Source organism: Notothenia rossii, assembly GCF_949606895.1.
Source record: "Notothenia rossii genome assembly, chromosome: 11".
Lineage (NCBI taxonomy): Eukaryota > Metazoa > Chordata > Actinopteri > Perciformes > Nototheniidae > Notothenia > Notothenia rossii.
Genome location: NC_136910.1, coordinates 31,246,361 through 31,262,720, shown reverse-complemented (window position 1 = coordinate 31,262,720; position 16,360 = coordinate 31,246,361). Strand labels below are relative to the sequence as shown.

Sequence of the window (16,360 nt, the reverse complement as noted above, 5' to 3'; positions counted from 1 at the left end):
CACGTGAATCAAATGCGCGCAGCGGAATCAATCCAGACAGAGTGATCCACAAGTGACACAGAGTGGAAGCAAAATATATCGCCATGTCTTCATCCAAACTTTCAGGGAAAAGAAAAATCGATGATGACCACAGAACATTTCAGGAGAAGTGGGAGACTGAATATGTTTTTGTTGAGTACAGGGGAAACGCAACGTGCCTTATATGCACAGAGAAAATCGCTGTATACAACAGTATACCGTCAAAGTATAACGTCAAACGTCACTACTCAACTAAACATGCAGAGTATGCAAAATACCTGGGAGATGAGAGAGAGAAAAAAGTCACAGAGCTAAAACAAATTCTATGGAAGCAACAAAATCTCTTCAAGAAAGGAAGCAATGAGGCTGATTTAGCAGTCAAAGCTAGCTATGTGGTGAGTGAGATGATTGCTAGAGCGGGAAAGCCGTTTACAGAAGGCGAGTTTGTAAAAAAATGCATGTTGCAGGCTGCAAGTATAGTCTGTCCGGAAAAGAAGGGTCAGTTCAACAACATCAGTCTGTCAGCTAACACAGTGGCAGAGCGCATTTCTGACTTATCAAGTGACATATATGAACAGCTGTGCGACAAAGCCAAACTTTTCCGTACATACTCTGTGGCTCTTGATGAGAGCACAGACATCACTGACACCGCTCAGCTCGCAATGTATGTCCGTGGTGTTGATGACAATTTTGAAGTGACAGAGGAGTTGCTTGCAGTGAAACCAATGCATGGCCAGACCACCGCTCAGGAGATATTTCAGCAACTGTGTGATGCCATTGCGGATATCGGTCTGCCATGGAAGAGGTTTGTTGGAATTACGACGGACGGAGCGCCATCAATGACAGGGAGAAAAAACGGGCTGGTGGCACTTGTTCAAAGAAAACTGGAGGAGGAGGGTGTGGAGGAGGCTATTGCTCTGCACTGCATTATCCATCAGCAGGCCCTTTGCAGCAAATGCTTGAAGTTTGACAATGTGATGTCTGTCGTTGTGAAATGCATCAACCATATCAGATCCAGGGGCTTAAAGCACCGCCAGTTCCGTGCTTTTTTGGAGGAAATTGAGCCAGAATATGAGGATGTGCTCTACTTCACAGAGGTACGTTGGCTCAGCAGGGGAAACGTCCTGAAGAGGTTTTTTGAGTTGAGAACAGAACTGAAAGTATTCATGCTGGAGAAGGGTGGGATGGCTGTTCCCGAGCTGAGTGATCCCAAATGGCTCATGGACTTAGCTTTTCTTGTTGACATCCCGCAGGAGCTGAATGCTCTGAATAAGAAGTTGCAGGGCCAGGGCCAGCTTGTTAGTGCAGCATATGACAATGTCAGAGTATTCTCTACAAAACTGATGTTATGGAAAGCCCAGCTCCCTCAGAAAAACCTCTGCCATTTCCCAGCATGCAAGGCTCTCATGGACAGGGGCACAGCATTCAGTGGTGAGAAGTATATTGATGCCATTGTGAAGCTACAGGAGGAATTCGATCAGCGGTTTGCGGACTTCAAGACACACAGAGCCACTTTCCAAATGTTTGCAGACCCCTTCTCCTTTGATGTGGAAAATGCCCCTGGTGTGCTTCAAATGGAGCTCATCAACCTGCAGTGCAATTCTAAGCTCAAAGCCAAGTTCAGGGAAGTGAATGGGAAAGCAGACAAGCTTGGACAGTTCATGAGAGAATTGCCCCCCTCCTTCCCTGAGATTTCCAGGATGTTCAAGCGGACCATGTGCCTTTTTGGGAGCACATATATGTGTGAACAGCTCTTCTCCACCATGAACTTCAATAAGTCAAAGTACAGGTCCAGACTTACTGATGCACATCTTCAAGCCATACTGAGGGTTTCAACTGCTTCCTCCCTCCAAACCAAATGTGGCTCAGCTGTGTGAGAGGAAGCGCTGCCAGGTCTCTACCAGCAAGGAGTAGGTAAGAAAGAGCAACTGTACATAGTTATGTTGTGAAGAACAGTTCATGTTAAGAAGATGTTGAATAACTGTTAATGTTGTATTTTTTAATAAATGTTTTGCGGAATATTTGAAGCGGCCCAGACTTGCCCAGACTCTACATCCAGCGGCCCCCAGGTAAATTGAGTCTGAGACCCCTGCTTTATGTTGAACTATTTATTACGTTGTTGGTGCAACTGGCACTTTATGTTGAACTGTTTATTGTTTTGGCCAAGGTTATTGAGAGAGTTGGACTGAAATTGATTAGATTTTTAAATCAACTGTTGGTAAATCAACAAAGTCTGTTATGGCCTCTGAAGCAACAGAGAGATGTTTTCTAATAGTCAGGGTTTCCAATGTTCTGAGTGTACTTGAAAGTATTGGGTTTTACTTAAAAAACAAAGTGTTATAGTTTACAGAAGGTCTACCTACCTATAGGCTACCTGAATCTCTGAAATGTACTATATTCCTAAATATGCTATTGCTACACTTTATGGCAAAAATTGCACTTTTCTGTTGTTCTTGGTTAAGTACCACCTTGAAAAAAATAAACAATGTTTTGTTGCTTAAGCTTATGTATTCAGTCATTATTCAATGGTATACTAAAATCCATGTGAAAGGGGGGGGGGGAAGAAAGGAGAAGAAGGGGGAAGAAGGGGGGAGAAGAAAAAAGAGGGAGAAAGAGAAGAAAAAGTCAACATGGTTTGTGTGCTGTGGATAAATACTTAAATGTAACCATTACATTTAATATGAACTAAGAAGGTATTGGTGTTATAATGTATTTCTTTTAACAAACAAAGAGAAAACCTATACAAATTCTAAACATAGCACTCCACTCAATTATTGGACAGTCACGTACTTGATAGAACCAAACCTTTATTTTAGAGTAGTTCAACTTAATAAAATGTAAAATAACCCATACAAGTAAGTAAGGTGCAGTATAACGAAATAACACTCTAAATGAGTTTTAACATAAAATAAACATTATCATAAACTTAATAAAATATATACATATCATATATATAAATAAATATCAAACTATACACCGAACTATATACATAAATAAGTGTCCAGTGTCCATGCCTCTGGTGGGGGGGATATACATTTTGTTATGCCCTCCAACCATTGCTCCTTTGGCCCAATGTAGTTCACTACTCTCTGTACTGGCAGTGTCCAGTGTCCGCTGTCCCAAACCTCCCACACCTTCACACGTGTTGGGCAGTACTTTGCGGTTCAGTGTTTGGCTGTATGGAGCAGGAGCAGGACTAGGAGCTGGAAAAGCAGAGAGAGGCTTGCATTCAGAGCCTGTGGAACAGCGACCAGGACAGGAAACTGTGAGCTCACTGGTGTAAATATCATGGAGCCCAAAGGTGGAGCAGGGAAGAGCTACATCTCCACCTGAGGGCCAGAGGGTGGAGCAGGGAAGAGTTACATCTCCACCTGAGGGCCAGAGGATGGAGCAAGGAAGAGCTGCAACACCACCTGAGGAGCTGAGGGTGGAGCAGGGAAGAGCTGCAACACCACCTGAGGGCCTGAGGGTGGAGAAGAGCTACATCTCCACCTTGCTTTGATGCTTTGTGATCTGGAATGTGACAACAGCAAAGTTGAGGCATTTATTAGAAATGATCTATAGCAGTTAATGTTTCCAGATTTGTAACCGAACACATTTATAATAAAAACAAGTTTTAATGTTATTGTTTATAAGAGAGTTTAGCAAACATGGAAATCAAATACACAGTCACGTTATATTTTGACCTTTTTGGTTGAGTCCATATTTAAGATGGAACCAAATGTGGAGGTGATGTTGGCCTTGATATGGTCCATGTGGGAGAGGATATCCCTGCCGTACATGGACAGCACCCAGAGACTGCTGGGGAGGAGGCTGGGCTCTGGGGGCTGGGAGCAACACTTTCCGAACGGGAAATGCACGCTAATACAAAATAAAATCGTTGGGGAAGTCCCCCACCCCAACGCAGCCACGCACCCAACGCAGCACACCCTCCCGGCCATCAGAGTCGAAACCGCAGTTCGGAGGAACCGACCGCCAGAGCACCGACACTAGGCCGGGCCGGTGGAGGCCCTCCGATGGTGGGTCGCGTTTGCCATTCGATCAGTGAGAGGAGAGGATAAAAATGCAACACAAATGGTCAAAATTCGTTAATATATGGATGAGTGGGGGGGGAAATGGCTGGACACAGGCCGTGGGGGGACACCCGAGACACTGGTAGAAGGAACCGGGTGAAATAGCCAAAAAAAGAAACATTTATAAAAAAGGGGAAAATAGGGGGGAAAAGTGAAAAAAAGTGTCAGAAAATAGGCACTCGTGAGGCGGGCAGAGTCCCCTGTCAACTCCCGTTACATTCCTCCATGGTGTAATTTGAGCAAAAAATGGCTAAGTCAACTTTGACGAGAACCAGGCTGGGGGGGGGGGTCAAAAGGGTTTGACCAAGGCCGACCCAAAGTGCATGGTGAGCGGACTCATGACCTCCGTGATGAGTCTCCATTGTGATTTGAACACTTCCATCGGACGAGTCCTTCGGGGGGCGGGCAAAAAAATGTGTTCGTCAGAATCGTCATTTCCTGTACTGACAGTGGAGGTGTCCTGACAGTGGAGCCTACACTGGAACTGTCCTGAGAGTGGAGGCCTGCAGGCAGACCCCTCTCAAAAGTTGGGCCATTTTGTCTTTATGCGCTGTTATGCTTTGTTCGTTATTCTCGCGTCCAGGAGAGAAGCTTTAAAAAGGGAGACTAATGGAGTCTCTGAGAAGGTTCAAATGGGTACTTTAATTAAAAAAGGTGCGGTAATGTTACAAGCAGAATATGGTTCAGAGGAGGAAACAGCTGTGTCCTCTCAGGGGTAAGGGGTGAAAAAGAGACAGAGAAACACACTTTCAGCTGTTAAATACCCCCCGATGGCTCCTCCTCATCTGCCGGTTGGCGCTGTAGGGGGTCCTCCCTCCTCCGATCTTCAATGTTGCTCATAACGGAGGATTCAGACATCGTACATTCAATATATACTCAAACACGCCTCTTCTCCTCATATTCTTTTTCATCACTTTTCATTTATTGCAATTTTACGGCTGTAATTCATACTTTAAAAATACTGGAAATACTTCACGGCAGTTATCCTTTCCGGTAGTTCCAGATGTGCTCCCCACGTCTGTAAACAACGTATTAAAATAAACTTTACTTTCATTTAATATTCAGAAATAATAATATCTCGATAGCTATAGTTGTAGCGTTAAAATCAGTAGGTTTCGGTGTGGAACACTCCGTGTCATTTCGATTCTCAATTCACCTCTATAGGAAAAGGAACATTAGCCACATGCTACATACTAACCGGAGATGAAGGATTTTCAGAATGAAAGCTTGACTTCAGACATTGTACGCGAGAACTTCCGGTTTCTTCCAGAATAAAATAGCATTTAAACTGACGGTATGTTCTAACTAAATTATGCCATAAAACATTGATTTTAATTTCTAACAGCGCCAATGAGCAACTCTCATCGGAATGAATGAGGCCCCGCCTCCCACGCTGTATCCAGTTCTTATTATACATGCATGGTGTGTGCATGTGGCAATTCCCCTTCGATTCTATTGGCTCTAACGGTTCAAAAGAGATGTCAATCATCAAAATCGACCAATGGGTTCCAGAGAAACGGCAAATACACCCACTTCCACCCAAATGACCCCAAAGGTGGAGTTTTTTTTTGCTAAACCTCTCTAAAAAGGTCAAATGCCACTTGTTTTGCATCAATCTTGATACAGGGTACTTATATGTTATAGTATAGACATTTAAATGCAAAAGCCTTTTCATTTTTGAAAGACTAACTAACTAATGGGCGGTTGTGGCAAAGTCCATAGGGACTTGGCTTGGCAAGTAGAAGGTCACCGGTTCAATTCCCCGAAAGACCAAGTGCTACCAAGGTGTCCCCAGGCGCCATACATAATGGCATGAAGTATTATTTGAATTAGTTGAAGTATTAAAATAACGTGTTTATAGCAGAAAGTTCAAGAAGCTGTATTTCTGGTATATTCATTTTAATGTCACCTCATATATTCGTGTGTGTTAAATTTGAAGGGACAAAGTACATTTTCCTCTTTTAAATATAGCGCAATAGTCTTTTCTTCCACTTTTATGTGTAATCAAAAGGGTGGTTTTTGGCTATCTGTGGTTGAGAAAAATACAAATGACCTTTGACATCTGCTTTGCAGTTCCCACACCTATGAAGAGGCCCTGAGTCTCTGGCTTCCTCTTTAAGTGCTAAAACTATTATTGATTAAGCCAAAGGAAATTTTCCTCAAATATAATGCAGTTAAAGTCCTGTTAATTAGTGATTCATGTCCAGCATGCATTAGTTAAGAAACGATAAGGGTGTTGGTGTGTTGAAATGTACGTGCGTTTCCTGCAAGACTCTTATCAGATCAGGAGATGATTGGGTCACACACAAGTTAGAGAGACAATGGTCCTTCTGATTCTAAAGTAAGCTGACTTGAGGTGAAAGGAAGTTCACAGAAGCCATTAAGCCACAAGAACAATTAACTTATGTAGGTTGACTGATTCAGTGACTGTCATGGGACGATGGCGTTTCGATATTTACAAATATGGCTTTCATAAAGAAAAACAGGTGACTGTTGTGTGATAAGATACATGATAGGATGTGTGTGTGTGTTGAAGATGTTTAGGGGGAATGAGTATGTGTCCTTTCAAAGAGTCCTCTGTCATGACTCCAAATCATTGATTTGGGGACTGCCTGAGGGCAGAGGGACAGAAACACACACACACACACACACACACACACACACACACACACACACACACACACACACACACACACACACACACACACACACACACACACACACACACACACACACACACACACACACACACACACACACACACACACACACACACACACACACACACACACACACACACACACACACACACGCCCAGAAGTGAACTCGCCAATAACAAATAGCTAGGGAAGAGCAAGCGACAAAACTGTCTCTCTTGAGTCTCTTTCATCACTCTCTGTTATCTTCACAGGGGTCCCCCTCTCTTCAACCACGAAGCTCTTTTCTTCCTCTAAAAACAAGTTGAAAATGAATACAAAGAAATGCATATATTCACCTAAGCAATGTCAATAAATATGGCTATTGTTTTTAAATAGTTTTTTTATGTGGATATTTTGAAGAAGAAAACCTCATTAGCCAGTCCTGCTTTAGTTATCATTGTTTCATCGCAACCATCATGATGCAAAGTTGTGAGACATGTAAACATGAATAAAAAAGGGTATGCAAAGCTGTCATTGAGTTGCCTGTCGTAATCGGGGGTAAAATTCAAGAACAAATACGTTTATAAAATGTCAGGGCAGTAGTATCACCTTCTTCTTCAATGTGTTGGATGAAGTCTTGTAAAAAGTTAACAATCTTTGATTCCCTCTGGCGTCGCAGCGAGCCCAGCTTATATAATTGAAAGGAAAAGTGTATCAAAAAATTGATAATCTCAATTAGACCACTGTATATGTTAAAGAACGGCATGCGTCATGCAAAGCCCTTAACCTGTGCAAGCACAGAAATTGCATGCAACCAGAGAACCGCCACACACTGAGGAATATTTTCATTTATTATAAGGAGGTAAACATATACCTGTTAAGAATTCTTTCCTGAGAGCCCCATGGTCAATTCCAGACTCTCCAATGAAAGACACTCGGAGTTTTTTTTTGGGAGAAGACCTCTTCTGACGTCTCCACTGCCCTAAACCCCTTTCAAACATGTCCTCCCTAGTGACACTAACATTAAAGAGTGTCGTTGTGTCCACTCGTCCACTAAGTGTTTCGATGGCTTCAGCAAGACTTGAAGGAAACAATTAGAAGTTGATTAGACAACTGGATCCAAAACGTTTTCCCTTAAGAGATCCCTTTTGTATCATTGAGTAAACTGACGACCCCTGACTGATGTAAAGTGGCGTCTTTTAAATGATATTTAAGGCATAACAATAAGAATGCAGGGCAACTGATGAACAGTACAATTAACACAAATAGTGAAAACAATAACTGCAGGACGTATTTGTTTAAAATAAGCAATTACAGGTACATTTTAAGCATATTACCTTTTCTCTCGCCCTGTCAGTTCTTCACTGGCATGTTCTTCCAAATTGATCATTTGTGTCGACTGCAATGTACTGATGAGGGAAAAAATATTTCAATGGGGCATGCCTTAATCATGGTTTACAATATCTAACACTGCAAGAAAAAAGTATATAAAGAATGTGCATAATAGGAGAAAAAAAAACCTTTCTCTACAAGTGCTGGCATGTATTTCAACCAAATACTCAGGAAATAACTCTGAGCACAATGGACAGGCCACCTTTAAAAATACAGAAAAGCAGAGCAAATATTCAAGTGAATTACTGAGACGCAGAAACCTTCATCATCTGCAATAATGTAATTGATAAATAATGCCCTGATTTTACCTTAATATCGATTTTAGAACAGGAGGTCCTACACGGGAGCACACTTGGAGAAGCCTATAATAAAATGTAGAAAGACTGCCAATTAATGACACATACAATGACAATTGTTTAGAAACAAACACCTACAATATTAGTGAGCTTACATTCCCAGGATTGCTTGTAGCTGGAGACTCATCTAAATCTTCGTCCAGATCCTGAAAATCGTAACCAGTTAAAAAAGCTGTCGATTCAGGATGATAATGATCCTGCATAGTTATTTGTGGAATAACATTACCGGTTCCAGATCCACGCGGTCAGAACAGCTGCTTGGTTCACACTCTTGTGCATGTAAAGCCAACAGCTGGACAGGCATGCTTAGATGACACGTGGCACATCTGGTTTTTGGCATATTTTCGAACTCCTTCGATGAGTAGGGCAAGGGGGAGGTGTCCAAAGTGTCCTGGATGGGCATTATATAGAGACAGCCTTTTCCACCTAAAGCTTTGGCAAGGTAGGCCCCCGTGTAACCCTCTGCCTCAGGTGCCAAAACACTTAATTTCCGCTGACCTGATCCTCCTATGATGGAATACAGACAAGTTGATGTTATTTAATTAACAGAATGTTCTAGGGGAGTCAGTTGATTTTAAAAAGATGCACACTTGCAGTGTTAGGCTTTCTCCTGGATTGCTAAAAACAAGAGGGTAGGTAAATATGCTAACCATCAAGGGCATTAATGAGCTATTATAAGAGCAGCTATTGTAGGAGAAGATAGAGGGTATAAATAGGATTTAACTGCAGAAATACTAGACCACAGTTGAATTTAATAAGTGAGATTGTATCTTACCAGCAGCTTTATGTAGCATCCAGGCCCCTTCCAATGGTACCATTTTGGAATATGATTCTATAAGTATATATGATATCTATGTGGGAAGAGCAAAACAAGTGTGCAGTTAGAACTATAACCCTCCACACATGTCGCCACTGTTGAAGCTGATTTGTGACCAGTAGTACTTCAGTGGATTGGGAAACTACAGTAATACATAAAAAATGTCCCCAAATTGGGATCAATAAAGTGCTTCTTATATTATCTTGACTCCTTCCCTTATTATTTGTTCTATCTTACCTGGGAGTGGTCAGCATTTTCGGGGATATTGAGAGTCCTCCTGCCAAGTCCAGCCTGGAGAAGGACCGTTTCATCCGATGACTTTGGTGTTCTTTCTGTGCTCTTATTGAGAAGAAAGAACTGGATTGGGGTTGACCTAACAGCCCTTCTTTTGGGAGATGGGGTATAACTTTTATCCGATTTGAATAGGCCGGGGAAAGCCCTGAGGAGTTGAAAACAATGTGTAAGAGAGGCATTTAAGAAGCTGTTATACAATATATTCATTCTAAACAATCTGAAGAGCGTTAATTTCTATGAAAAAATACCCTGAATTATAGTCAATTGCCGAGTTATTACAATGGCAATTCAGTTCAGAACTATCTTTATTTCCTAACGGATCCAAACCTGGCCATATTTTGGTCCACTGTATTTCCTGCTGTAGAAGGAAAGCCAGGGGTCCTTTGTTGCTTCTGCCCCTGGACTGCCTGACGCTGCCTTGTCCCAGCCTGCTGCCTGTTGCCAAGAGCAGACTGCTGCTGTCCCTGTATAGTAGGCTGTCTGTTGCCCACCTCCACCTGCTCTCCCTGAACCTGTACTTCATCTGTGAACACAATTTAAAGATGTCTATGATTCCCTAGAATTTAAATAAACTGAGTACTAAATACTTAAAGCAGTTAGAATATATAAAGGCTTCATTAATTAAACATTACCCAGATAGTCACAAGCCCTGAAAATAAATAGAAGAAGAACAAGAAGAAGATTAACCTTTAATTATCCCCCATGGGGAAATTCAGTTTTTCACTCTGGTTTTAATATAGGTTGGTAAAACTGTCACTGAAACACCTCGGCGGGCTTCCGCCGGCCAAGACTGCAGCTGTAATTTTTTGTAAACGACTGACCATTAGATTAATCTGTGAAGACAAGTGATCTCCCCCTAGTTTTACTTACGATTTTGAGAAGTTGGTTCAGCCAAGGCACTTCTCAGCAACTCAACGACACGCCTGGCAGCATTTTGTAACTCTATCTGTTCAAATAGATAGCATTTTTCATTTAATCATTTATTTCAATAGGGAAAATGCACATAAATGAACACTTTAGACAAATAACGCTTCAAGTGTAAATGGATCATGTCTTCCTATACTGTCTTGCTGTTTTTAAATTATTGTCTTGTTGTTGCGCACTGGCACTTTGACTTTGAGTCGATGTAATTTCGCTGTACTTGTTACAATGACAAATAAAGTATCTTTCTATCTATCTATCTATCTATCTAAAACAGACACAAACAAGAAATAGTCAAATTGATTGTCACAATCACAGTGCAAAGACATGTCGTCTTATTTATCCAGATCTGCTAACAGTTAACTTTAGCTAACTTTTATTATTGCGGGCAGACAGCTGTGTCACTTTCTTCTTATACCGTGGCTTGTAAATAATGCAATGTCAATATCTTAAATGCCCGTCAAGCAGATACAATTATAATTATGTTAAACCATTGTTTTCTATATGCATAGCTAAAAGTAACGGTTTTTGTACGTACCTCCTTGTCGTCAGCCATTGTTCTTCTGCGGGGCTTTCCCGCTCCGATATCCCTCTTCATTTGAAAACGGCCAATCATAAAAGAGGAGGGGTGTAACCAATTAGATTTGGCGTTACTGGGACACGGTACGCCCACTTCCTAACATTTCTCCGCGCGCGAGAGCAGGCCAGAGTTTCACGAGCAGAAGAGCAGGAATTGCTCGCGAGAGCGCAGGAGACCAAGGAGAGCTCATGTAGATGCTGCACATGCTCAAGGCATGTTTCTCCCCTGCAGGCTTCAATATTGCTCTCGCGCGAGTGCCGTTTTAGTGCTCGCGAAAATAATATATGTCCGCGGCTGCTTGACTTGTGCTCGCGTGGATCTCATATGCCCTCGCGATTTATGACAGAGATTTGCCGCCATACCACACACACACACACACACACACACACACACACACACACACACACACACACACACACACACACACACACACACACACACACACACACACACACACACACACACACACACACACACACACACACACACACACACACACACACACACACACACACACACACACACAAGAAACAGATGGAATCAACAACATCACTACCTGGGGTCCCGCCCAGAAGTGAAACCGACCAATGGAACACTGCCAACTCACTGGCTAGCTCGCTCAGAAGTGAACTCGCCAATAAACAAATAGCTAGGGAGGAGCAAGCGATACAACTCCTCCCCTCCTGTGTATAAATGTTGTGATCATTTTGAAGATCGGCGCTCTTGTTTCTGACTGGCTGTCGTGGTACGTATATCACACGGTGGTAGAACCTGAGCCCGGAGTACTCTGCAGAGTGCTTCGTGATTAGGTGAATAGGAGATTGGGTGATGTGTTGTATGTCTTACCATTAAAACAGATTATTGTTTAACCCTTATCCTGGCTGCTTTGAATTTGTCCTTCTTTTGAGAACCCGCTCATATAGGAACGGCGCGGAGCAGAGGTTCTGCCCCAACAAATTGGTGACCTCGACGTGATGACGTCATGAGGTGAGGACGTGCCGACGTGGTGACATCATGAGTAGGGTTTTTTAGAGGAAAACACTAGCAGCCAGCGGACGGAGTAGTCCGGAGAAGATGCCTAGAATAATCTCTGACAACGGAAAAGGTGAGCAGGCAACTGTGATTATCAAACATCTGTAATTGGCTATATAACCCACATTTTAGAGTTGTCAGAGATATTCCGGTGTCATAGTTGTTACGGTGGAATATGCAATACATATTTTAGGTAGGAAAGTTATATACATATAAAAGTGAAACAGCAAAGTATTTCAGCGTAGGGTATTGAGTCTCTAACGGCTGGAAGGGTATAGAGTCCCTAGCTTAAGTGAAGGTATCGAGTCCTCACAAGCTATACTTCCTGGGGGAGTCAAATGGCACTATTGAGTCTCCATCCATGACTAAATTAAATAACAGATCCGACGCTCATGGGGCGGGAGGTGCGTTATAAGCCAGAGTAGTGTTGGTCGCGGGTATAGAGTCCCGCACGGCAGCTAGCTGAAGGTGCTAGTATTGAGTCTGCATCTAAGACTAAATTAAATAACAGATCCGACGCTCATGGGGCGGGAGGTGCGTTTTAAGTCTGTTGCGGTTAACTCCCATTCTGTTGAAAGAAATATCGCATCTTAAAAGCTGGACAGACAGTGAGGAGGATATATTTATGTACCAGGTGAATAAATAGAATATATTATTGAACATGAAACAGCCTTAGTCAGATGAATAGATACGAAGTCATAATGAAAGGAGAATTTGAACGAGAGGAGCTTGAGTTAAGAGCTTACGAGAACAGTGGGTTCAAGCAGAATTGTTGAAAGAAGCCCCCTTCTCCTAAAAAGGCTGAGAGCTGCAGCGGGGGAGAGAGGAGGGTGTCAGTATTTGGCTGTGAGAGTCCCCCCCCCTTTTCCTCTCGAGAGCAGCAGCGGCCCGGAGTGTGTCTGCTTGCTTTTTTCTCTAATGCCTGAATTTGGAAGGAAATACATTGAAAATTAACAGATCAATGTGTGATTTGAAGTGGTGGATGTATTGAAATAAATAAGAAACAATGATTTGCTGCTATTTAAACATAGTCTTTGAGAACTGATTGATACCGTTGCATTACGTTGTGAATTTCATGGTATTTGTCATTAACTAAGACTTTTACTTAATTATATTCCAAGGGAAAAATTATATTAAATACAGGAACGTAAGGGGAAAGTGAAAAGTGGTTTACTGAGTATATGAAGTACATTAAAGTTAAGGCTTTATTCAAATTAAATATAATAGTGGATTTTTCCGCCTAGTATAAAGACGTAGAAAGAGGAGAATTTGTTAGACATGAATTAACGAACTCACTGGAAGAAATATATATTGTAATGTTATTTGGGAGTTGTTCTCGTATAAAGTTACTCTCAGTTGATGGTTGTTTAAAGTAGATAGGAAACTGAAAATGTAAACAATCCACCAGAATTGTGTTTTTAAATTTATGATGAAAGAGTAGAAAGTACAACAGAGGGTTTTTGTAAGTTTGTCAATCAGAAGGAATCTGTTAATGTTTAAGCATGACAGAGGTCCTGCACAAGGTTTTGCTCCAGCCATCTCACACAGTTACACAAAGGGGTGATTTGTGATAGGATGTTGCAGGAGCCGGCTGCTGCAGGGCGAAGAGAGGGCGCAGTGAGGAGAAGTAAGAGGTGTTGAAAGAGTAGAGAGGGAATAAATGTTAAATAAAGTTAACCAATATTCTGGAAAATGTCATATTGTTTCGGAGTGACATAAGATACGAATATATTTACTAGATATAAGAACAACAGGCTTATCTAGGATAACAGAAAATTGCTACTAACCAGTTTCAGCTGCAACTATCCTGTCTTTGTTCTAAAGAGAACATACGTTGCATTTACAATTAATATTAAGAAAAGTTCACAATTTATACCATTAAAGACCGTTTGGGATTAATAGGACGTGTTTTTCATAAACATTCGTGCTTAGATGGAATAAAAGTGTTGAGATGTTCTCAAAAATGGGAGTTTTCACAATGCTTTTTAGTTTTTATTGAAACAATTAAGTAATAAGGACAGAAAAATGTTCCGTGATGATTTATTTAGGTTTCAGCTTTAGTAATAATGAAGATTACATTTTGTAATAATTCCTTTAAGTGTTCCAAAAATATATTCATTAACTGTAGTCAGATTACTTGTTTTAAATATATAGCGCTAGATACAGTTAGTTTTGTATTTTGTTACAAATCTAACCATGCTTGTAACACACAACTTAGATAAACAATTTGAAAAAGAATAGAATGAGCAAGTAGATAAAAGATGAATCTATAGTGGTTAAGAAGGGTGTCTTTGCTTTGCCTATTAACTGAGAACTTAAGGAATGAAGAATAGGAAGACTTACCATTAATGGGTTTAAAATTCACATGTTTCAGCATTCTTGACCATATAGACACTCAGCTGTTTTGTCACCCGCTGGGGGAGAGATTTACATTGAGTTTTTCTCTAGTAGCTGATTTGCTGTGATTACAGCAGCATTGGATAGTTGTGCGCCACCTTTGGGTTGTACTCTGAATCAGTGTGTTGGTGAAAAGTTGCTCATTACAGAAACAGAAGAAGTGTGCAAAGAACGCATCTCTGAGGAGGTATTGACAGTTTGCTTGTGCCTCGTTGTCAAGGCAACAGTGGTGTGAAGAGGTACTGCAGTTTTGGGGGATTTCTGCTGTACAGAGGACAACGTGTGTCTGCTGATTGTACCACATTGATCCAGAGGTCCCTTCCCCCTCAGGACATCCCAATGCCAGAGAGAGTTTCCTTGGAGCCCACTGACCAGGGCCGGTTCTAGCTTTTTGGGGGCCCTGCCACTGACTACAGCTGAAGAGGACAATGAATCATTGACTGTTCTCAATATGACAAGATCTTGAGACAGGCTGGTCTCAGTCTGTTCAGACTCTGAAGAAATCATGCAATGATTTTACAGCATAACTGTGCAAGAGTTTACCAGAAGGTGGTGTAGAACGATATGCTTATTGTTTAGGAAGGGAGGCTGATTGTTTAATGATGGTCTGGAATACTGAAAAGATTAAAGTTTAATATCCTTGTTTGGCAAACAAGACATCTGATTATTATGTCACACATGATAATCTTGACATAGTGACTAGCTATGGGTAAACGTGTGGACGTTATACCATTATTATCATGAACTAAAAATAGATAGGGAATTAGTATCTGGTTAAAGATGAATGGATGTCATATCCTAGAGGATTAGTTATATTATGCATACTTCACAAGGTATTTACTCATGTATTTTAAAGAACTACATTTAAAGCAGGGGTCTCAAACTCAAATTACCTGGGGGCCACTGGAGGGGGAGCCTGGCTGAGGTTGGGCCACAAGTACTCAAGTATTTCTTAAAAAGGGTGTTTAGTATTAAAAAAAAAAAAAAAAACGGTTCCAATTTTCTCAATATTTATTAACAGTTCATCAACAGTTCAACAACATTCTCAAAGTGCATAAACGGAACATAAATAAATTCCTCTGAAAAAATATATATATATATATTTTTTTAATTTAACCTTTTAGAAAACAACTGTTCCAACCTTCACAGTATTTATTATTACATAACAGTTCCTCAACAGACATTTATTATTATTATTAAATTTGTATTGCACTGTCAACAATCTCAAAGTGCATGAACAGTAATTATAAACATAAATTCCTCAGAAATTTTTTTTAATTTTAATTTTACCTTTTTTACCCAGGGAAGTAAGAACAAGTCTCTTTTTTAAAGTGAACAATGAACAGTTCTTCAGAACATAGGACTCCAGGGTGTCCGCGGGGTCTTAAAAAGTATTAAAAGTTGATAAATCAATTTAGCGAAAATTAAGGCTTTTAAAAAGTATTAAAAAGTATTAAATGGCATTTTCCAAGGTATTAAGAAGTCCCACAGCAACGACAACATGAAACACCCTTTAATTTACTGAAACGACATGTCGGGAAACCCCACAAGGCGGCCCCATGCATAGCGCGCCGTAAAATGCTGCTTATTATTTTAAGTTTCGTTGCCTTGCTCCGCTCTGTGTGTGTGGGGGGGGTGGGGGGGGGGAATAAACGACTACGGTAACGGGTCCCAAGGTGGGAAGACCGGCATACGCAACGATCTGGGGGTCCAACGGCTCCGTGTGTGCCCTATATGATCATTTTCTGATAACGATGAAAGAGCCCGCCTCCCTCTCCCCACGTCTCCTGCTGCTGCTGGGCTGTCAGAAGAGGGGGAGGAAAAGAGAGGCAGTCACCGTT

The 16,360-nt window shown here is 41.4% G+C and overlaps 2 long non-coding RNA genes across 2 annotated transcripts in view; one reads left to right on the top strand and one right to left on the bottom strand.

Moving 5' to 3' along the window:
* LOC307023996 overlaps positions 1-16,360 on the top strand; it is a 208,560-nt gene that overhangs the window by 167,817 nt on the left and 24,383 nt on the right. The window lies entirely within an intron of this gene.
* Positions 7,505-8,612, bottom strand: LOC307023515. Its single transcript, XR_013803728.1, has 5 exons — positions 8,574-8,612; positions 8,431-8,484; positions 8,251-8,324; positions 8,068-8,139; positions 7,505-7,810 (listed from the first exon to the last, which is right to left on the bottom strand). It is a non-coding gene; the product is annotated as an uncharacterized lncRNA (long non-coding RNA).